General features: G+C 33.7%; 1 long non-coding RNA gene across 1 annotated transcript; it reads right to left on the bottom strand.

Annotated features, from left to right (window-relative positions):
* Nucleotides 1-19,051: 19,051 nt before the first annotated feature.
* LOC128245017 (uncharacterized) lies at nt 19,052-20,401 on the bottom strand. The gene is made up of 3 exons (XR_008263038.1): nt 20,269-20,401; nt 19,506-19,648; nt 19,052-19,071 (listed from the first exon to the last, which is right to left on the bottom strand). It is a non-coding gene; the product is annotated as an uncharacterized LOC128245017 (long non-coding RNA).
* Between the last annotated feature and the right edge of the window lie 4,613 nt (nt 20,402-25,014).

Genomic DNA, 25,014 nt, shown 5'->3' with positions numbered 1-25,014 from the left:
TTATGTGACCTTTACATGCTTAAAGTAGATATAATAATACTAATAAACGGGAAAATCATTATGTGCTATTTTTTAAAGATTACTTGTCTCAGAGAGAGAGACAGTGATGAAATCTTTTAAACACATTAAATGATGTAATATCAGTCTCATAATAATTGGTATTGATTCGGCTAGGCTTGTTTTGAGGTAATATTGAATATCTTGTTTTTGGATCATCTGGTGTCCAAGTCCCTTTAATGTATGTCTGGGTGGGAATCAGCCACCGGGGTCAGCCACCGGGGCTGAGTAGGCGACAATGCTAGTGCATTGTCTATCATGGGTTTAATCCCCATATTGAACAGTCCCTTATCCATACTGTTTTACCAACCCTTTAACATTCAGTATAAAACATTGTGGACACAGGGTATAGATTACAAAAGTATTACATTAGTATTAAATGGGTTGTGTCACTTGTGTGTGTGTCTATGGGGGAAAGATTTTTGTTAAGCAAAAAAAAAATGTAGTCATTAATGGTATTTTTCCTAGACAATAAAATAATTATAGATAATTATTAAAGCTGCACTCTCACACATTGAACGTTTTGACAACTTCTTTAATTTTTGTCATGGAACCTGAAAGTGCATTCAAGACTGCTGACAAAAAAATAGTCACAGATTTTTTCTTTATAAGTTAAAATTTTATGTTTCATGCATTTTTCTTGAACCGTAAGAAACGGTTTAGAGAGATAAAAGATAAGTTTTCTGACTGAAATTTAAAAATCTGCTTTCATATATTTTGACAGCAGTCTTTAACCACTGGTTTCAAGATACCAATAATGGGTAATTCGAAGACAAAAAATAAAAAATCTGTTAAAACGGCAAAACTGTGAGAGTGCAGCTTTAAAATGTTAAGTGGCAGTGAAGGGGAGTGGGGTTTGGGGTTAGTTATCCATTATTTAAACGAAATTATATATCACTTGGTAGTTCTTAAATGACATTTTAAAGTCTTAAATGAAAGTGATCATGTAGACAATAAATAAACTGGAAGATCACTGATGGCTATAACGGCTGTATATCGACGATGCCGACGGTTACAAACAACTAATTATTAAAATCTGATTTTTTTTTATTAAAAACACATGTTAACTTAATATTATTGACTCAATATAAATATGTAAAACAACTTCACTTCCTTAACAACATCCAACCGCTGGAAATTGAAATGGCTTTTGTCGGTGTTTGTTTTTTTTCGTTAAATAGCATTCCTGATTTTTGCTGGGTTTTTCTCCCGTAAAATATGCATTAAATTAATAGATTTCTCAAATGAAAGAAATGACTCTAGAATAGTCATTCAAATTAGTATTTACATTAAAGTAATGTATAAAATCTCAAAAACATAAAGCTTGAATTGATTTCTTTTTTTGCTAAAATGTAGGAATTTTATCCCGCAGGAGAAAAACCCCGTACGAAAAAGCGGTTTTTTTTTTGTTTCGCGTTATTTCACTTCCGGTGTCGAAGCATAATGTTTCTTTTGATATAAGATGTTGTTTTGAGCTAAAATAATTTGAATCGTGTATTATTGATACCCCGCGGGATTTTTCCCCAGCTCTTGAAAAACGGGAGAAAAATCCCGCGGGAGTGTGAAAAACCCCGTGTTTTTATGCAAAAACCCCGCTGGGGCCCGAAGTTGGTGGGTCAATTAGACAAACTTCCAAAAACATTTCGTAAACAAAAAACACCAAAATCACACCTTAATGAAGCCTTCTAACTAAATTATAGGTCAGTATTCGATTACAGCGTATTTAAAGGGTACTTGAGTTTGCGAAATCTAGGATTTGCAAACACAAATTGGAGGTCGTTGTATGTGATAAATTACAGAATCGATGGTTGAGTAAAAATATTTAATTGTAAATTGATCTTGATTATATTCTGTTGTTGGTGATGTGTCTGTATTTGCGTGAGTGCGTGCGTGTACGTTATTTTGAAAAGGCAACTTCATTTTGTGATTCGTTTTTTGTCAAATGTCTTATTCAATAAATATTTTGATATTTGAATGAGTGAAAAAACAGTGTGATATTTTTTTACCGTTTTCAATAACAATGGGGGATTGGAATTTCGGATTGAAAACAATCGAGTCGGCGGGTCGAGTATCAAAATAAATGAATAAAACACTCGCCTTTACTACATTTACCAAACTACATGTAGCTTCATACTTCCATTTTGTTTCGCAATGTATTCATTTTATGCAAATGTTAAAATGCGAATCATTATCCAAGGATTTATAGTATTCACCACATGTTATGATTCACGATTATGTTTGCGATTTACATTCTCATAATATATAATGTTTAATAAATGCAGTAAGATTCCGTGAATGATTAGTGTGAAATAAAGATGAATGACTTTATTTCCTTTCATTCGTTAATGCAGGTATAATTATAACACGTTTCATTGGGAAATGCTATTAAAGGTTAACATTTTGAACTAAACTGACTCCAGTCATCGTCGGATACCCACGGTTAACCTATTCCGATACTTTCCATTCCGATATCATTGGCAAAACCTGATTTTACTCTTTTTTTAAATTTTGTTCAAAAGAATAACAAATCGAATCCAAAAAGTATTTCAGTAGCCGCAAACTGTAACTGATAAGTGCCTGTCATTGCTAGGAAAGGGTAATGTAAATTAATGATTTTTAAAACAATTAGTAGTTTCATAACAGTTAGCGATAAACCTATGTGTATCAGGATATATGAGCATTGCTTTAATCTGGCAAGTCTATTGCTCATGTAATGCTAATAGAAGCAAACACGATATTCGCCGAGGACGTTTCGATCTGAAGAAGCTCAAATAAGGCAGGGTATTTTAGTCAACAAATTTAAATTTTCTTTGTAATTATCTATACTATTATAGTCCCCCCTGTTCCTCAACAAGATTTATTTAACATTCTTTGGCTTGCTTTCAAGGTAACATCAACGTTGCAATCTTATGGACTTATTTAAACAAAAATATATCTAACTATTTCCCTATTCCTTTTCAAACTCGAATAAAGAACAGAAACGGTGAATATTCAACTTTTTAAGTAAAAAATATTTTTGATCAAAAAACTATGCAGAAATGGTCTAGCTCTTTATTCCTTATTCGACTCATTGTGCGTTATATAGTACTTGAAACGCTCCATCCCGCTATATAAGACCATGTATTTATTCAAATTATTTGATAAAATCAATATGCAATTGATATTTTGTAAAAAAAAAGAAGCATATGAAGCATTTGAAAATAGAGTATTTTTGAGAATTTTGTTCCTTATTCGGATTTTAAAGCACTTTAATCACCTTAACTCTCTTGAATAGACAATGCATTTCTTTAAACTTTTTATATAGACCACGTCTGCAATGTTATTTTGTCGAAAGGTGATAAAACGAGTAAGGGAAACTTTTTACGTTTTTAAGATTTCTGTTCCTTTTAAACCACTTTAAGTACAAAAACTCTTTTGAATTGACAATGCATTTTTGTTTACTTTTATGTAGAAGTAAAAAGTTGAAATTCACCGTTTGTGTTCTTTATTCGAGTTTGAATAAGGAATAGGGTCCTAGTTCCTTATTTCTTATTCGAATAGTTGTACATCAAATACTTGAAACTTTTCATCTCGCTGAATAAAACAACGCATTTATTCAATTATTTGATAAGATCAATGTTCAATTATGTCAAAAAATGAAGCACTTGAAAATTGAATAGTTTTCGAGAATTCTGTTCATTATTAGGATTTTGGAGCGTTTTAAAAATGCTTTAAGAACTAAAACTCTCTAGAATAGACAATGCATTTCTGAAAACTTTTAATGTACACCACTTTTGCATATGTATTTGAAAAAAAAAGGTTTTACTTAAAAATATTTCTACTTCTCATTCGCGTATCAATAATGAATAGGGAACTAGTTCCTTATTCGATTTTGTTTTTATATTTTCGTGCATTATTTTATCACTAAGTTGTTTAATTGTTATGAAAATACGAAAAAAATGTGATTTTATGCATATAATTCCTTCTTGAATAAATAAAAAGGAATAAGAAATAAGGAACCAACTTATCGTCAATCGTGAAATAATATATTATAACGCCAGTTACTGAACGGATGGAATGAGACCAGAACGTGGCGTGTGACGGGGATCTTCAAGATCCATGGCTTAAACATGACTTGACACCGACGCCTTTGAAGTTTTGTACATTAGAATAGATTTTTACTGCTCTCAGCTATATGACGTATATTCCGTTGCTCTTCGACCATCTTGTACTCGTCCGCGGATTCAGGTACTAGAGATAGCACGCTTGTCATTGAGCGATGAGTACATGTATTTTAAATATATTGATCGCTGTTGAAGCAGTTGCCTGTTGAAGTCGCTTTGTCATAAATTGTATCTTACGTTTCTTTTTTCCGTTATGTCGTGGCGAACCAATATCATCGCTTCCAGGTTTGTGATAAACATTGTCGGAAGAAATTGCCTTTGTATGTCTGGCCGTTTGTCCTTGCGGTCCATGGAGCCGGATGTTTGTATATGGAGCTGTCAGCCGTCTCCCGAACCAGGTCACACTCTAGACCTCCGATGGACAGAGCAGACCGCATGGACGGTGCCCGCATTATAACAAAGCCGTTTTTGTCAAAACAGAACGGCCAATATTTATACAAAACACTATATTAATCGATATTTTGGACCGGCCGGCTTTGATAAAAATAAATGTTTGAGTCTAGAAAGAGTTCGTCAGCTTCACATACTTTTAAGCCTCCCAAAACGTGTTATTATTCAACGCTTTATGTTTTAGTCTGAGCAATGATCAAATACCTTGAACATTACCTGAGGGACATTGTATATTCTGAGTGTAAGGGCGTCGGAAGGATCCGGGAGTCCATCACGAGCTGAGAGTGATCCACTGGAGCCCTGGAGATGGGGAAGGCTGGGGTTTTGGCCGGGGCTCGAACTTTATCCACTTTGCAAAAGCCGGCTTTAATAATATTACATGTACCAACTACTAATCATGTGAAAAATAAACAGGTTGTAGCTTTTGTTGATTTTTAGAGAAGGAATGCGGATAGCTGGAGGAAATATGACGTGGACTTTTTCGAATAAAAACGTCAATAAAATTATTACATATATAGAAGTATTCACTACGTGGACACAAAATTTGGAAACATATCGCATATGTAGCTTTACAAAAAGAATTGCCGTCAATAAAGCATAACAATTCGTACAATAATACATACAATAATTGTGTTTATAAAGTATTTTTGCTGCTTAGAGGAGGGAAAACACGGTGAATTGCTCAAGAGTGTCGATAGTTTCTCTAAATTATAGGATACAGCTGAAGTTAAGGGATAAAACATTAGCGGAAGACGGTGGTTTGAGCGTACCTCTAAGACTTTGGCCAAGGCTACTGAAGTTGAACTTAACACAAATGTAATCTGGGAACCGGCTGAAAGCCTCTAATATTGCACTTATAAATAAATACCAAGAATTAAATGTCGGATTTTGCAAAAAAACACAAGCCGCTGATGGTGTTTTTGTTATCAAAACATAACGTACCTTTTTTAAAACACCGGTAGACTTTAAAGTTAGTTGTGTGTTAAATATACTTTAAAAAATAGCGCATTATAATATGGAACGTACTGAGTGCTTTTATTTAAATAGTTTGACTATCATAACTATATATCATGATAATCGGATTGCATAACAAATACACCAGAAGGACACAATCAAGGTAACTGAAGCATAACATTAACAGATGTTTTTTTAAAACAGTATACATGGTCCAAAGTTCAATGTTGTACTCAAAATTAAAAAAGTAGGCCTTAGCTGAAGCAACTGTGCACAAGATGATCAATCTGCAAGAAAAACAATTGTCGAAAACTGACATAAACTTGGTATTAATGTGTACAATGCATTGAATCTTACTAACTGAAGTACCACATAGTTTACAATTTATTTTAGCTAAGCAGTGATTTTGTATTTTTCCATTAAAAATATTACTGGGTATGTCTACGAAGGTATATAGCTTAAAAATACCACCCGTTTGGAGTAAGCCTTTGTAGCACCGTGGATACAACACTGGACTGCTATTTTTTACATTTTGGTCCTTTCTCTATAATTATGATTCAAAGCTTAACACATTCTATTAAATAATTGTCCTGAGTTGCGTTACAGGAAAACAAATGGTGCCAATCTGGTGTACAGTCCCTTTAAAGTAACCCGAGAACAACAATGATGAATTGTTTTCCAAACATAGCAACATTTTATTGCAGAGGCCACAAAAATAAAAAAGTAAGTGAAAATGTCACAATCATGGTTAGCCAAACACAACATTTATAATATAATAATTTATTATTCTTTTTACATTTTATGAAAGAGGGTCAAAAGGCCACAACCTAGGTCATCAAAAGACAACATTAAATATTGTTTTTAAAACTGTCAAAAATGCTATAGCTCTAAAAAAATAATTAGGTCAAAAAGGTCCCAGTCAGGGTCATCCGAGAACGACATATATAAATATATGTTTGTTTTCAAAGCAGTACTGATGCCAAGTTTTCATTGATGAAGCTTTAAAAAACATATTCAACAACTTCAGGAAATGTGTAAATAACTTAGCCTTTGTCGATCTTACTAACATATTTCCTTGACGAGTTGTATAATACAGTCTATTATATGATGACGAGTCTTAGTATCTTTTTATCAAAATATTCTTTAAGTAAAGACAACAAAAACAACTTACCTGTTTTACTTATCTAGTAAACAAGAGCTGTCACAGAGACTGTGCGCTCGACTATTAAGCCGCTGTTCAGTGTAAGGATTAAAAAGTTTTGGCGAAACATGGATCACTGTAAAATTAGATTAGATTTCAATGCAATACATTATGTATTTGTTGAGATATTAACATGAATGTGGTTACATGAAAAATTTTAAGTCCAATACTTGAAACTTTAAACAGTATTTCTAAGTTGCATAATAAAGGGGCGAAAATGATAAAATATATAAGATAGAGTTATCTTTCCTGATTATTTAAGAAGGTTGAATAGTTGGGAGCCTGTGTATAAAGTTTCAATGCAATACATGATGTATTTGAATTTATATGTCAAATAATAAAGCAAAACCGTAACCAGAATTTTTAAATCGAATAATAAAGGGTCATTATTTGCATTAAATGCAAACTAGAGTTATCTAACTTGGTTAATTAGGTTGGATGGTTAAGTACCATTGTATAAAATCTTAATGCAATACATCAAGTAGTTGCTGGGATATCAACCTATGTGTGCTTACATGTAAACCCTTAACCAGAATTTCAAAGTCAAATAATAAAGGCCCATTTTTTGCATTAAATTCGATAAGTGTTTTTTTTAACTTCATTAATATAGTAGGTTAGATAGTTGGGAATACATATCTAAAGTTTCTATGCAATACATGATGCATTTGCTGAGATAATGACTTAAAGGTGCTTACATGCAAAACCTTAACCAAGGTGTGACACCGACGCTTGGGTGAGTAGTATAGCTCTCCATATTCTTCGAATAGTCGAGCTAAAAACAGGATACATGTACCATTAAAGCGATGCTATTCTCTGCACTACAAGCATGCATTGCAAAAATTGTATTAGGAAAAATTTCAAACCAAAGAATCATGCGATCATTCTCACACTGTTTGTAAGAAGAATACATATAAAGATGAAGTCATAGATTACTATGAGTTCATGACGTCATTTCCTATTTAAACCAATATATAGTACCCCATTCAGTACCCAACGTGATTGAAAGTTTTTATCAGGAGATAAGATAAATATCACATTTTCCTCTTAAGAATTGGTTGGAAATTTAATTTTACATTTTTTCATCACAATGAATACAAAATGACAAATTGTCATTTGAAAAAAAACATTCTTGTCTATGAATTTGTTTAAAAACATGTGGAAGGATACTATAAGTTCCATGGTCAGTAGGTAACCCGCGATATGGGATATTCAATGTAAAGGAGACCATATTGCGGTGGAGTGAAGCTCGAACCTAAATATGGATTCTTGCCCCCCATATTTCCAATAATATGTCACCTACTAACCCCGTAATGTAAGCATAACGTTGACAACCTGTTCTCCTGTTTAAATGTTTTATTTATTCATTGAAATATTAAATAGTGAAATTCTTGTTTGGAACCGCGAAAACGACTTCGAGCGTTGAGAAATTTCGACCCTCAAGATATCGAGCCATCCGATAGAAATTTATGATACCTTCCGGGTTTCAGTAACGAGTTCTACCTGGAACCATACCGGATGTAAATATCGGTAAAGGTCAACAAGCAGCGAGACAAGGAGATGTTTTGTTTAAACATTTTGTTTTACTTTATCCGCTGTAAAATGTAAATTATTCCAGCGAAATGGCTAGGGTTAGCATGAACCACGAGGGGGCACTCACATTTGCACTATTTTCACAGTTCCCAAAACTGGTATCAAAATGGAGGAATGTTAGGGTTTGCATGATTTTCTCTGAAGGGATCTGTTGGCCTTGAACATTTCAGTAATATGGCTTGTTTTTATTGATCTTTTTTAGACATACATGTTTGATGCTTGATAGGCATACCAATGAGAATGATTTGCCCAAAACTGCAACAAAACAATTTCAGGGGCGTAGCCAGCGTTACACACTTACGCACATGCGTAACATCAATTTGAAAAATGAAAAAAAAATGGTCAAACATGGCATCAAAGTCGAGGGTTATGTTTTGACATCAGAATAAAACCTGAAAGGGTAGATCAGCTATAGAAAGCATTGTTTCTCTGTGCTAAATAGCTAACACAGCCTTAAAAATCACTTAAAAGATTTCCGTGGGGAGCAGCCCCCCCCCCCCCTAACCTCCTACGGTTACAGGGATTCCCCATCCCATAGCCTCTCACATTTAGTACAGCCTGACTACACCCTTGAATTTAATTAATTGCCAAAAAATGTCAAAATCCTGTCTACATTTTAGTATTTTGATTTTTATTTCATTGAGTAAGACCCTTTTGAGCTATTTAAACACTGTAAATATCCGTAAAGCTATATGCACTAAGTATATTATGTTTATATAGTGGGTTTTTCAATACATTTTTTGTGTCATATTTCACAAATATACACCATCTTAACCACGTGCTGGCCACCTTTGAGTGTGTTGCCTTAAACCCGATTTGACATCAGAAATTCTACGGACATGTGTTGATTCATCCGCCATCTTGAATAAACCGGGTCATTTTGGGTCATGCCATTAACACATCATATTTTGATGATTCTACTTAAATAGTCTACAGTATGATATTTATTTTAAAATATTTCGATAGTTCAAAGTATTGAATTAATTATGTTTAGCAACAATGTTCTTCAGTATTCAGTTCGAAACATTTACGGATTTATTTTGATCGATACAGTAAAATGGCCGAGGAGTTCCGAATGCATTTTTGTAGTAATGTAGTGGAACTATTTCCATGAAGTAGTCAATATTGGCGAAATGATTTATCAATATAAATATTTGATTTCAGTACCAATTGTCAATAAATTATACATGACCCACTTCTCTTACTATTCGCCCAGATATTTTAGGAAAAAAAAAATATGTAACAGCCACTTTAAATCAGCTGTGTATTCAAAACAATGATGCGAACTATTTACTGAGCGCAATGGCGTGCTTTGGTTTGTAGTTTGATCGGCTGATGTGCCTACTTAGGACGGGCCCTGAGGGGCACCGTCCAAAAATCAGATGTATGTGTGAAAAACACCCTAGGCAAATCGATTTTCGATGATCAAGAAATGAGTGTCGGCTGTCGTACTGTTTATACTTTAATACTAGCTAATTAGTATGATAAAGTACTTTCATATAATTCTGGATATATTAAACTAAAGAAAATGATAGTAATTAATTTAAAAAAGGGATTGTATATTGGAATTATAACTGTAAGTATAAGTTGAAACTAGCGTCACTTCAAGACCGGATTGTTCTTATTGAGTTTGTTTCGTTGAAGCATATTACGGTATATTTTGTCTGTCATTGTTATACCATTTATTTCAATAACGCGTTCATGTAAGTACATACAAACATTCATACAATGAACATAAACATTTTTATCGGAGCTGTTAATTACATTTTTAATTAACAAAATACAGAAGTAATCGATGTAACTTTATATTACTTCATTTCATTGATTATTAAACATCTCTGTATAGAAACTAAATACTTGATCGACTTTCAATTTCTTCTATAAATAGAATAAAGTTTTACAATCTGACACTGGTATTATACATGTGGATAAGTTGACGATAAAGGTTTGTTTAATCTATAACTTATTGTTGATTTTACCATATCCTTGTTATTTCAAAAAAAGAAAAATCAAGATTATATATTAAGAACGAGTTAATAATTATTTATCGAGCTGGTTATAATATGATATTTGGAGTTAAATTGATTTTTGTTAAATTTAAACATGAGGAGATGGATTTTATTTTAACAAATCATTTGAGGTTAGGTTCTGAAAGGGGCTAGGCTCTAGGCACTCAGCACTTGCGGGTCAAGAGTATTTTTTATCTGCAACGCGTTGTCTTGTCAGCGTTTGTTGATCCATTATCAACTACAGATCTAAGCCTTGAACATTTAATCTGGATTCGACTTTTAAAATTAGTAGTCGGGACCAATATTGTATCATTAACATCATTCAGTGGTGTAAACCCACATGACTTGTGACGTCATTTTCTGCTACTGCGTCGAGCAAACAACCCATCGATTCGACTTTAATAAAAGTTTACCTTTTTAATCCTACGTTTAATTTGCTTGACGCAGAAGCAGAAAATGACGTCACAAGTCACGTGGGCTTATCACAATGTATACATTGTGTACACCATATTTAATAATGACATTAAATGTAGTTCTCAGTATAGAGCCTCTAAGTTTGTTGATTTTTTTCAAATAATAATTTCCGGTAGTATTTATTTTTTATAACTTCTATATTTTACTCGTGGAATCCAATTATCTCATCACCATAATTTAATATCGGGGTCACAATCGAGTTGATTAGCTTTATTTTTTACAGAGGTTGGTAGTTCACATATTATAAACAAATTGTGAAGAAAGTGCGATGCATGCTGTGCAATTTGCTTCTGTTATCTTAACTTCTTGTTGGTTTTTAATAAATGTATGCGGTGTGTTGCCCATGGTACCGAAGTATTGTGCAAATTTGAAGACAAAAGAAAATCGCTATCCCCAGCTCAAAATTTTGATTGTATCTAACAAAAAAAAAAGATGTCATAATCGAATTGTGTCGAAAATGGCCTTTATGCCCTTACGTACATTGGCAATCGTACATTCATCAACAATTGTTTAAACTTTCCACAGCTCAAAATATATGTTATAAAGTAAACATGAATGTCGCATATGTAAACAAAATAAATATCGTTGATAAGATAAAATCAATCAGATCAAGTGTTGATTTTTCATCTGTGCTGAGACTCCTGGTGTAATATTCTAAAACTTATTTTCAAATTTTGCTAAATAATATGTTATTATATTGCATATGTTAATTTAAGTATTGCAGTTGTTTCAAACCTTGTTCATTTATCATTTCAGGTGATCTTGATGATATTTATGCTAACATCATATTCTAAACTATGGAATTTCGACGTCAGTTTGCGATCACAATGGAAATTCAGTGGCAAAAGTGCGTCGTACCGCCCCGTAAAAAACGGTTTCGACCAACCATTATATAAACATACTTTTAACTCAAATTTTGAAATATATCTAAGTAATTACATACAGGAGCACGGTGTTTCCATTTCTTGTGCTAAACGGCGTTACCTTATCTACAGCTGTAAGGGGGGGTGTGGTGGGCTCGGAGACAGACAGAGGGGTATTATCACAGCTTTTCTCTTTGCCTTGCTTACCAACAGGACTTTTATTATCGATAATACTTATCCGTGTGAACTTGAAACTATTATGGAACCAAATAAGTACAACTGGTTGCATTGTAAGACGTATGCATCAAACGTCCGTCGAGACAAGAGAATGGAGCTTACACTAATGGATGGCCGCAAGTTTAGAAGGACGCTTCCTGATCTTGACTTTAGTAACTGGAAACAAACTGTCGTTAATATAAGACTAAATTGGTTAGCCTTTACCGAAATACGGCAAAATAACTCGACAAAGAACCTCAACTTGTTGAAAGACGTAAGTGATGAGGACGTTATAAGAATAGTTTTAGACGTACTATTTAAGCCAATCGATCGCATGACAAAAGCTGTAGATGCATTCTTTAATACATCGCATGCAGGCCACGTGGTCGGTGCTCACATGAGGGTAGGCAGAAACCCATCGATACCAACAGATACTGACAAAAGCCTCAGGCATCCAAACATTACAACAGTGTTTTCTTTTCTAGCAAAATATGACAAACCAGGATACATAATCTACATTGCCTCGGACTCAGATGAAATAAAGAATGCTAGCACTTTTTTCTTTAAAAACATAGTAACACTCCAAAAGAAAATTGTGCACGTGGACACATTTGACAGTATGCAGAGAAACGTTTCGTGTGAAGGATATTACACGGCAGTACTTGAACAACAGATACTTGCACGATGCGACACTTTAATTCTTACCGCAAGCAACTTTGGGTCCATGGCTGCATATCAAAGAGGTCGATCCGACAGCTTGTATTGTTATAACAAAACGACAAACGCCGTTCAAAAAGCAAAATTTAATAACTTATATGGGAAAACGATGAAAGTGATTGATGAAACTAATCACCTTATCAAACTTCGGTAGTAAAACGAAGGCGGGGCTCTTTACGCATCATATACTGCGCTTTGTTTGATTTAAAATGGTGTAGTAAGAGAAAAGCTACCTTTGTTTTTAGTCTTAATTTTAAGCAAAGTGTTGCCTTCGATCGTAGCATAATTATATGACACGTGGTATACACACACTGTAGTGTGTAATTCGGAAACAGAAAGCTACAGTGTGTAATACGTTTGTGAAGGAAACTATGATAGCTTATACTAAGTCACTTTCGTTGGCACGATGTTGCGCGAGAGTGTGGTCTTGTGTTGTGGGGAAAACCGGAGTACCCGGAGAAAACCCACTTGTCCAGCTTGGTGACCACTAACCAAACTCACATGCGCCCAGGCCGGTATTCGAACCCGGGTCGTCTTGGTGTTAAGCGAATGCGCCTACCACTGCACTAACCGAATATACCAATGATTGGGTTAGGGTCGACCACTATCAATAAACATAAAGTTAATAATGGGAAACAAACAATGAAAAAGTAAGCCAACAAAAAAGCCGTTTCAAATTTAGGAGTTGAAAACAAATCTTATTAGCTGCTTATTTAATTTTGATTTATTATTTTCGAAAATGAACGAAAAAGTTTCAATTTAGAACTTTCAATACCATGCAATTAGAAAACTTTAAATTAATGAATATTGTTCTTGATTTTAATTAGTTATCAGTCTCTTTAAAACAGATGCCTCTTCATTTAGATATGATCTCAGAGCGGATTTAATCGGCATTCTTCAGTACATATGTCACTCACAGTTGTTTAAATACAATAATTAGTGAGCAAAAGATGCTGGATATTTTTTCCATTATTTCAATTTATATATCATTCGGTCATAAAATTTCCTGATGTCAGTCAAATAAATTAATAATTTTTAAAATGTGTGTGTGTGTGTGCGTGCGTGTGTGTGTGCGTTCGTGCGTGCGTGCGTGCGTGCGTGTGTGTTTATGCTGTATTTTGTATCGTTTTATGACCAACTGGCCATGTGGGTTTTTTTAAATGATCATGTCACTAATTGACATGCCGCGTGCTGTCAATCAAACGATTCACTGATCAATCAGCGTCCCAATATCCGTTGCCCGTTGCTATTCGCCATGACCTCCGACAATCTGCACTTCAGTTCTGTAAAACGCTTTTATATTATTTTTTTTATTACAAAAGTGTTCTTCATAATTGAGAAAAACATTATACAAAAAGGAAAGCCAAAATACTGACATTTAAGGCCTAGTTTAAGGAATGTTTGGCATGATCATCCCCTGCTGTGCATCTCCTGCTAATTGCACTGGTGTCACAGTAGGGGCCAATTCCTGTGTATTCTTTCATTGGCTCAGGGCCATTTAGGGTCCATTTCTATAATAAAACCTCCAAAACTGCACAGCAGGATACTTTGTTCGAAGATCTGATAAGAGGGATCAAGGCAAGTAGATTTAGATCAATACACAGAGGTTGGGTACTGTACAAAGATTGTGGGGTGGGTCACTTTTAGAAGGCTTAAACTAGGCCTTTTTACCACAGAAAAATTGATTTCGACTTCCTCTGCATTTGTGTTATATATCATTACATGATAATTACTGAGTATTAAAGCTGCACTCTCTCAGATCAACCGTTTTGACAACATGTTTTTATCTTAAAATAAACCAATTTTGCGTAAATATCTGAAATTCGGTAATATAAGACTGCTGGCAAATGATCTGGCCACAGTTTTTCAAATTTACGTTTGAAAATAGATGTTTTATGGCTAAAAGCGTTACTTAAATAATAACGCGTAAGGAAAACTAAACATTTCGGCAGTTTTCCAAACAGCTGAGATCTGCTATATTGTGAGTTATCTTATATGACTGAAATGAAGGCATTGATGCCAAATTCAGCTGATGAGACAAAACTCAAAAAGTAGATCAGGATCAACCGCTTTCAATTAAAAGGAAGTTCATAATGGGAATCAAATATATAATATGATGATATAGAGAATACTAGGTTAGTGCCGTGGATGGAGGAAGTTTATCTGTCAAGGCGGAGGAATTTATCGGGTGAGCAGAAGGCACTAACGGGACAAACTTAATATTCTATTTATCATGTTAGTTTGTTTATAAAAACACTATAAATAAACTTAAAATTATTAAGTTTTATTAAAAATAAGGGGTACTACTTTTTTCCCTGATGACGTCATCACACTCAGTATCCAAGTATAAATCGTTCCCGAAATAATTCTCAATTTTTTTCATTACGCTTGCAGTCAAAGTCGTTGCATTTTAATACGTCAATATCAATTAAAAACATAACAAAGGTTTTAAAAGTGCATAAACATGAATCAGTCACCAAACATTATCTGATCATGTAACAGTTATCCGCAAGTCATAGAGTACAGTACACAGGTCCTGGTTCAAGATCACGAGTGTTTACAAACAATCGCCACATGCTAAATGGATTTCATTCGTGTTGATAGTGTTAGATGTTCAGAACTGCACCGGCATAGAGACAGTCAGGACAAAACAAAACGTTTTACAAGTTTAAGTGAATAGAACAACATGTGGTTTTAATATCGATGATTAAAATTAAATCAAAATACTCTGCAAACTTATAACAAATGGGTGACCTCATTCATGCTTACTGAAACTGTATTGCTAATGGCATTGTTTGTATTTACTTATTTTCCACATGTGTGCTTGCAAATTTTAGAATAAGTTTGAAGGAGATGTTAACATCGAAGACACAGAAGGTCGAATGGATCCACTATAGGAAATTATGACACTGTTTGTCCAAGCTCTAAGAGAGGAGAGATGAAAACGAGAGGACTGAGTTTGAAAGATGGGAGGATTTTATGGGTCGTCACAATGCCTGCTATTTGGTCGGAAAAGGCAACATAATTCATAAGAGATGCTGCAGAAAATGTACAACGAGATGCGAATATTCAAACAAAACCTTTCTCATGACAAAAATAAATATGTTATGGAACAAGATATCAACAAGATATGTTGTCTGTTATTAGACTGAATTTGTATATGTTATAATCATTATGTATTGCTTTTATAATTTAAGGTTAGGTATTAATGATAATTTGAAAATGTTACATTCCATAATAAAGATTGTTTTTGTTTTGTTTTTAAACTCGTCTATTCTTCAAAGAAAACAAGTTGATCTCTTGTTGAAACCTAAATGTCGTTTGGCAAACACTTAAACCTTGACTTTAATACAAAAATAGGTTCATGATTTTGAAATAAAACGCATGTTGGTAGCGCCATTACCCGCATGTATAGCAATCGAATACTCTGTCTGTAATTGCAACTGAGTTACACCAATGTTCTACTGCAAACAACAACAACAACAATCGAGCGTTGCCGTTCGTTCTGCAACACTATTGTTTTGGTCATTATTATAGAATTTCATTTCCTTATTCTTAAAGTACTTGAATTAAGTCCAAATATGTGCAAACAATTTGACAACCATTAACAATTGGTCATAGTACTTCTTACTTCGTTTGTTGTTCGTAGAGCGGCATAGGAAAGAGGAATCCTTACTTGCGCCTGAGCCCGAGACCGCTACAATTTATTGCTTTAACCTTCCCTCAGAGGTCTGCCATGCACGATGCATTTATGCCGGGCAGTCGTTTCCTTACCGTTGACCTCGGAGGTGATCAAACTTAAATAATCAGAAAATAATATGCAATTGATGGATGTTTGATTGCGTTGAATTTGTATCGTTGCCAAGTAATCTTAGAGGCATTGCATTGCTTCGTGTAAAATTCCTTTTGATAACTACATGTCTTCTTTCAGGCGGAAGGGCTGACTTATCGACTATGGAAGTTCTAGGTGATGGTTCGTTAAAGAAGCTGTGTTGTGTGCAGGGCCAATTAGTGGGCGGACAAAATGTCAACGAAGTCTTCCTACAGTCATGTCATGAAAACTTTGAAGGTAACCAGTTCATTCTTCCCTTAATTTTTATCATATTAAGTTCCTTATCACGTATTGCTTTCCATTTTGTCATAATTTGACTTAATTACCATTTGGAAGGTACTTTTCCTCAACCAAACGTTAACATAGTAATTTATAAAAAAAAGTACAGCGACACAATGGTAGTTACATTTATTGACATGTTATTGATATGAAATCGTGTACACGCTCTTTAAGCTGATAATATTAAACCAATATAAAGACAAGGAAATCAATCCTTTTTAAACGACATTTAGCGCCATAAATATGTTAGGTGCATTCACTGTATACAATGATATTTACCATTACTAAAAACCGAAACAACACAAAACGGAGTACATTGTACACTTTAACGACAGGTGTGGTCTGGAAAAATACTTTGTGGATGCAAACCCACTGAGCTTACTCCACATGAAGCATGAATTTGAACAAATGAAAGTTGCCATTGGTAACGAATGTCCAGTTGACGAATTAATTACTGTCCCATTACCGAAGACAGTGCGGGAGAGCATTTCAATCAAATCCATTAAACTCAACCCAAAGAAAGACAAAGGATTCGAAGCCGAAGATGATGAACTTAAGTTCCGATCAACATATATCAGAGACTCATTATTGCAGCAAATATGTCACGTCATCTTTGATGCAATAGATCGCGTACTGCAGCAAAATGAATCCTCTGACAAACAAGCCGTGGTCTTGGTAGGGGGATTCGCCGAATCCTCGATTGTTCAAGAAAATGTCAGACAAATGATACAAAGAAAATACATAAATGTGGACGTCGTTGCACCGACCTCGCCTTTCAAAGCGGTTCTAATGGGCGTTGTTATGTATGGACACGACATGTTTATTTACAAAAACCGAATTAGTAAAGCGACATACGGTGTACGCACCAACTCCATTTTCGATGACAAAACACATAATCCATCGCATAAATGGTACCACGAGAAAAAAGGAAAGCACTATTGTAAAGATATATTTTCTGTGCATTTCCGGAGAGGGCATTCGGTGTATCTGAATGGCAATTCCACAATTGGAAGGAACTATTTTCCAATGTACAAAAAGCAAAAGACTGTTCTGTTTCATCTATATGAAACATCGGAACACTGCATTGACAAAGAAGCGGTGCATTATACAACCGATCCGCTGACGAAAAAGGTCGGCGAAATTGAAGTTGAGTTGCCCGAATCCGAATATTCAACCAAGCGAGAAGTGTGCGTACATATGATCTATGGAGGCACCCAGCTGTCTGTCATTGCCAAAGAGAATACATCTGACAAGGAATACAATGCTGATATCAAATTTGACGCTGCGTATTTAGTTACTACTCAATGTAGCAGTTATTTGAAGACAATATACATGTTTGCTTTGCCAAACCACGGTACACTATGGGACTTTTATCCAAATTTTGAAGTTTTTTTACCGTGAATTAAAAAAGTTATTTATGTTTCATTACACCCACCCCCAAACTCCAAGGGCTACAAAGAGCGACAAGTAAATATTTTGTCTATATTTGAATTTTTTTTCGCATTATCAGAGATTATGAAATAAACACAACTGTTTCTGGTAAAATAAACTTCAGTTAACAGAAAACTAAAGTTCAAACGAACACATTATTGATACACATGGAAAAAAATCATTTTGATTGATCTTATGATTCTTCGGAAAAGAGCAGTTTTTCGATGTTTGAAAATATATAGCAGTTTTATAAAATTCATAAAAAATAGTTAACTATAAGGCAAGCTGCTGAAATCATTTTAGATATTATCTATTATGTCTAATGAACAATTTAAAAGACAATTTATGATAGTTTACCGTCCAGTTTTGAAGAAAATATAAATAATGTCATGTTACCATACATTTTTATAGCTAATAAAATGCTTAAAAATCAACCTTTTTCTTGTAAAAATTTATAAAGCTTAATTGGACTTATTCATAAAATGTACTCTTTCAAATAAATGAATTTTACTTATGATACTAACTCAGAATACAGAGTTTAAAACAAATGAGTGTACTTTTAAACTAAAATATGTGAAGAAACAAGAACAATAAGTGGGCTCGCCCCTCCAAAAATATCAGAGTGAAAGTTCTCAACTAATGTTTTTTTTAATATTATAACATGTAAACAATCTCTGTGGGTAATTTGATGTATATCTGTTTTATTTTGTCATTGGTATTCTAACAATTTATTTTTTTTCACAATAATTCTTCACTCTTCAACATTTGAAGTTTGGTCTGTTCCCATGCTTTGTACTTGTAGTGTGTGCACAGATGATAACTACACAATGCTGAGTCAATGCTGATTTGGTTTTCATGCACCTTCAGTCACTTTACCCATCAAGAATGTTTAGTGCTGTAAAGGAAAAAAGTTGTACTTTAAAGCCTTTCTAAGTAATTAGTATAGATAATTATACTGCCATACATATACAAAATAAAATGTAAACAGTTAAATATTTCTCGACATTAGTTTGAAAAAACAACAACAAGCTGATACATACATGTATATATATAAAGAAAATTATTAAATTTATCAATAAAATTCATCATCATCATCATCATCATCATCATCATCATCATCATCATCACCACCATCATCATCATCATCATCATCATCATCATCATCATCATCATCATCATCATCATCACCACCACCACCACCACCACCACCACCACCACCACCACCACCACCACCACTTGACCACCATCACCACCACCACTTGATTATTGAATACAGTAGGTTTATAAAAACAAAAACCAAGTCAAATATGTTTTATATGAAATACTCACATCATCTCGATCAGATGCGACTGCCTTGTGGATGGACATGGCTGTCAAATCCGCTCTCAAGGATCCAACATAGTATTTAATGCAGGCTGGAATTCTTCATAACCCAGTGTTGTTGACTAAGTAATATTCAGTCATTTTCCTGCCTGGAAGAAATTAGACTTCTGATTATCAACCAGCAGAAACTACCACCGTGAAATACAAATGCACAAGTATTATACATTCTGCACTAATATCTGTTTTAGCCAAGAGTAAGGGTTGGTAGGCACAAATGTGTAGTTGTTGTGCATATGGTTGATAATGATTCACAACAGTATGGGGTTTTAACGAGACCTACACCAAGCCAATGAATGTCAATAGTGTCCTAGCAGATGCGGCTTCAAGCCCCAAACAACATACAACTTTTTTTCACAGGTTAATTTTGAAAATATGCATTTTGTAAACAAATAACGGGTATGTACATGTATTGTGGTATGTTAGAAATTGGTCACGTACCAAAACACATCATTTTTAAACAAAATTTTAAGTCTAATATTTTTCTAAGATAAAACAATCAATTTAAAGATTACATACTCATATCATATCTTAAACATAAGTTATGTATAAGTACATATAAAAATATGTAACATGTACGTAAGTACATGTAAAATATGAACATGCTGTCTAAACATTTAGCTAATAAAAATGATGTAAGAATTCCAAAGATAAATTAAAAAACAAACGTTTTTGAACACATCAACGTACAAAACTGCTCAAGGATACTTACATTCTGAGCCCTTTGATACGAATATCCCAGTTCCATGCCGATTGTTGACAGTTCGTTTTTTCGAGAGAAAATCTTCTCTTACGCGTATATTTCACTTATAATCCATGTTTTACTGTAATGACTCAAATTGTTAGATGTATCGTACTCAACTGTCAGAGTGTACTTTTAGTGTTTATTTATTTTAAACGTATATTCATGAGAAAAACATCACACTGTTTCCAAATCCTACGATGTAGAAATTCCATTATTGACCTATGAATAGCCGGGAAATACCTTCTGTTTCTAAAAATAGCAACATCCGGTACAGGCCGAATACGCCCGATGTTCGTCGCGATCTGTTACGGTGAGTGGCGATATATGTCGATGTTACCCGATGTTTCCCGAGTTGTATTACATGGCTAATACCTTAATGTCAGTTTCCAATCTTATTAATCAATAGTATTATAATGTAAGCATTAGTGCACATGGCTATTATTTGCATGTATTTGTTTTTATTTGTATAACATACAGGCAATGTGTTATGAAATTTAGTTTCAAAATATCCTTAATGTTCATGGCCCGATTATGTTTTATAGCATTCCAAAAATATATCCGACGAATGTATGCAGCTGAGCGTGTTTTATCATTTCTATACCATGGCATGTACTATTAATAGCATTTTATTGTTTCTACGTATTTTGTTTATTTCGTATGCTTTGTTACGGTTATGGGATATTTAGATTAATATTGAGGATAATCTCAGTTTTCAGAGTTAATGTATTCAACGAGAGCTGACAAGTGTTATAAGATTTTCAGCTATTCAGCTTACCAATTACGACATATGTATTTAGCCTTAATCACCAACAATAGTATGTGTTTCTTGCATGACGCTTCGATTCAAATAATGGTAACAATAGCATGTTGTAAGCAATCAGATTAAGTATTAAGTGATACATGAACATACTGGAAATATAAATATGTTGTATGACTTGTTTATTGAACAACAATGCCGAGTTCGTTATTTTATGCTTAATGGATATATATTTTTATATCATTCGAAAATTGTGCCTGTTTTCATGTTATGCTCTCCTCATTTGAATGAATAAATTGTATCACTCTACGTTTCTATCAAAATATAATATTTTGTTTGTTGATTTTTCGTAAAAAACTCTACTATCTTCAAGTTACCAGTGACGTAAACAATCGCAGCAAAAAGTTCCTACCGCCTAGTACAAAACACATAATTACAAATGATCATAAAATTACAAATGATGTGAACAGTTTATTCTGGAAATGTTCGCTGCATACAGAATTTTTAATACGTACACTTTATTCATTTATTGTCATTAACGTCCCTGATAAGAGTTAACGGCTGATAAAATACATGCAATAAAACAACTTGATATGATACAATAAGGTCGAATAAGTACACTGTTGCTTTCTTCACTACCATTGAAGACCTAATAACGGTTCCTAAATCGTATTTTGATAAATATAAAGTTCCTCAATGTCATTGCAGACTAGTGCACATTCAAGTGAGAAAATTAAAGTCTACCATTTATACTGACTTTTACTCTGTTGACGCGATTTATTGAAGTCATTCATGAATTAACACGTTTTTGTTTATTTCATTTTTAAAAAAAAAGAAATGTTCATACATAGTGTATACAATAAACAAAAGGATTGCGTTGCGGGTATACACATAGGACCTTCCGCCCCCAACGACTGCATCAAGCGTTATTTGAATAATACGATGGAAACTACAGGGTCCATGTCTAATGACGTATTGAGTTTAAGTTTGAGATTCAGCCTCTAACAAGCGCACTCTCGAATATCCTTTATACAAATCTCCTTTTAACAAAGTGCTTCATTGAATAACCGGTTATTGGTAACAGATACAGAAATTGTAAGCATTATTGTTCAAGTAAGAATTTTTACAGCAAATCGGAATGTTTACATATAGAAAAGTATCGAGATTGACAGTCTTCTTTATACACCATTAAAGAAAGCTTTTTTTACGACTATATCCCCTGCAGAGCTATTGAAAATGTGTTTTTACGGTTGTAAGCAGACCGTGCACGAGAATTTCGAGTAATCCCACTAGCCGATATATTGTATTTAGAACGGTCATAATAACAATGTTTATCTTTAGGAAAAAAATATATATATATGCATTTATTTTTTTTATTTATTAGTGCATTTATTTGCTCACAAATATATTCAATACACTTATCGTCGTATACGTCATATACAGTTACTCGTTATTTCTTCAAAAGTGTCCTTTTACAGACGTAAGAAACCGTTTCGCTTTGACGAACACCATTTTTTCCTTGGCTTCGACTCGGACAAAATTGGTGTTTGTTCTAGCGAAACGGCTTCTTACGTTTGTAAGAGGATTTTTTGAAAACGAACTCGTACTGTATCTATTACGAACCCCAAAATTATGATGCATGAATTGAACCAGTCTGTAAAATACCTGGATCGGATTAAAATTGTTAAAACCCTAATTTGGTCAAGTGCAATTACTTACACCTTGTCCTTATTTACATAGCCATAATTCTGCATATTCTCAATAATGATTCCACACACAGTATCACCTAAAATAATGAAGGCGTTCGCACAGAATGCATATATATAAACAGGAAGATAACGCGTCTTCTATTACACATTCTTTCTGTAATATGATAAACATATGATACATAAAATGACTTAAAGATATCCAAGTTGTCACACCAGACCAGTATTTGCAATTAGAACCAAAAACGTTTCTGTATTGTTAAGTTGCGTTCAATCCAATGTTTTAGTTCATATTGAGGACATGCCTCTGGGAAGAAAAAGGTCCCAAGCAACGTTTATTCATTATTAACATTATTATACAACGTGTATAATTTGGACAATATGGCCAATAATTGATGCATTCCAATATATGCAATGTAAGTGATTCAATTCAATATGGACGAACGTTTATTAAAACACAGACTGTGATACAATTTAAATATAGTTATCATTATAAAAGTACTAAGTGTCATTCAGATCATTTAATGTATAACATGATAATTTTATCGTATTTTGATAGAAGTGGTTGAAATGTTGATCAAGAGTAGAACCTAACTTATATCGCGGCCTTAGCGCAAAACGGTATAACTGTCATCTTGAATGTTGTTCAAACGAGCATAACAACTGAGTTTTTTTCTTAGTGAAGTGTTGTTTTTATTATAGATTTTACTTTGTGCACTTTCATGAATAAAACACAATAACAACTTGCATTTTATTTCAAAAAGCGGTATTTCTAAAACAGTCATGGTTGTAACAGTCAGTTACAACCTTTTGCACGAAAAATTGAAAATATTTTAAAATACATTTTTGCGCGCTTTTAAGGGTTGTCACTAAATCTTTTTAACTCTAACTTGACTTGCAATGTAAGTTATACTTAGTTACATCAACCGATGATAAAGGAGGTTTGGGAAAAAAGAAAACAATCATCAAAATAACAACAACGTATACTTCAATTATCTTGAATATCATATTTAAGTTAATAATCAGCTTTTATTTTAATGTGTTAATGATTGATAAAATTTAAATTCTGCAACTTCAAAGTTATATATCTAACAGTTTCTTGCGAATTAATCACGAACATTTCTATAGGCATGAAGTGAAAATGATATTAAGAAACATTATAACATTATTACAAATCACCTGAGTATGCTATTGACATACTTTGATAAGATTTACCTTTTGCGTTTTATCTTTATTAAGGATTGTTGTGATAAGAGTGAGGTTTGAGCTCATAAATTGGTTTAAACTCCCAGTAAATTTACATTTTACTGACTGTTCCAAGGCGGTACCTAACAATTCTTGATAAACATACCTATTTTGTATATATATTATCTATGCACTGTACTGTTTGTGGAGTTTTGTGCTGTTCTTCTATGTTTCTTGTTTGTGATATTGTGTTCTATGTCTTTGGCGGTTGCTCAGTGCCACTGAACCGGGTTTTTGGTTAAACCTTTTGCTACTGAGCTTGTTTCTGTAGCTTTTTGCATAAATATCAGCTCTAATGATGTCCATCACAATGTACAGAATATACAAGCACTAGAAATTTTAAAATACATGAGCATCATGTTAGATAATAAATGAAAGCAATTTTACAATAAACGCTGACTCCTGAATCATATTCCCATGAAATCATACAAGGGGTTAAATATTTTCAAAAGTCATAAATATCAGACCGCTACCTTCCAGTTCTCCTTTATTCAGCACAATTCCAGTCTTCTTGGCTCAAAAATATCATAAAACTTTGCATCTACTCTAACAAAATCATTGATCACGGCATTATTTCCATCTACTTGATTCACGAATAGGAGAATACTTTGCATATTCTCTTGACAAATCATTAACCCCAGAATGATTTTATTTAAATGGCTCATGAATATGAGAATACCTTCCATCTACTCTCAACAAATCATTAACCATTTAATGATTTTTATCTACTTGGCTCTTGAATATGAGAATATTCATCTACTCTAATCAAATCATAAACCCCAGAATGATTTCCACCTACCTGGCTCAAGAATATCCTTAAACTGTTCATCTACTCCTTACTTATCATTAACTCCAGCAGGAGTTTTATCTTCTTGACTCATTACTATAAGAAAACTCTCCATCTACTCTATACAAAGCAAATTCCTTCGCAGAATTTCCTTCTACGCGACTCATGAATATCAGATTACTTTCCAGCTAACCTTAACAATCCTTCATCCCGGCAAT

The sequence above is a fragment of the Mya arenaria genome, chromosome 8 (assembly GCF_026914265.1).
Source record: "Mya arenaria isolate MELC-2E11 chromosome 8, ASM2691426v1".
Classification (NCBI taxonomy): domain Eukaryota; kingdom Metazoa; phylum Mollusca; class Bivalvia; order Myida; family Myidae; genus Mya; species Mya arenaria.
Note: the sequence above shows the minus strand (reverse complement) of the source record. Positions and strands in the feature narration are given on the sequence as shown.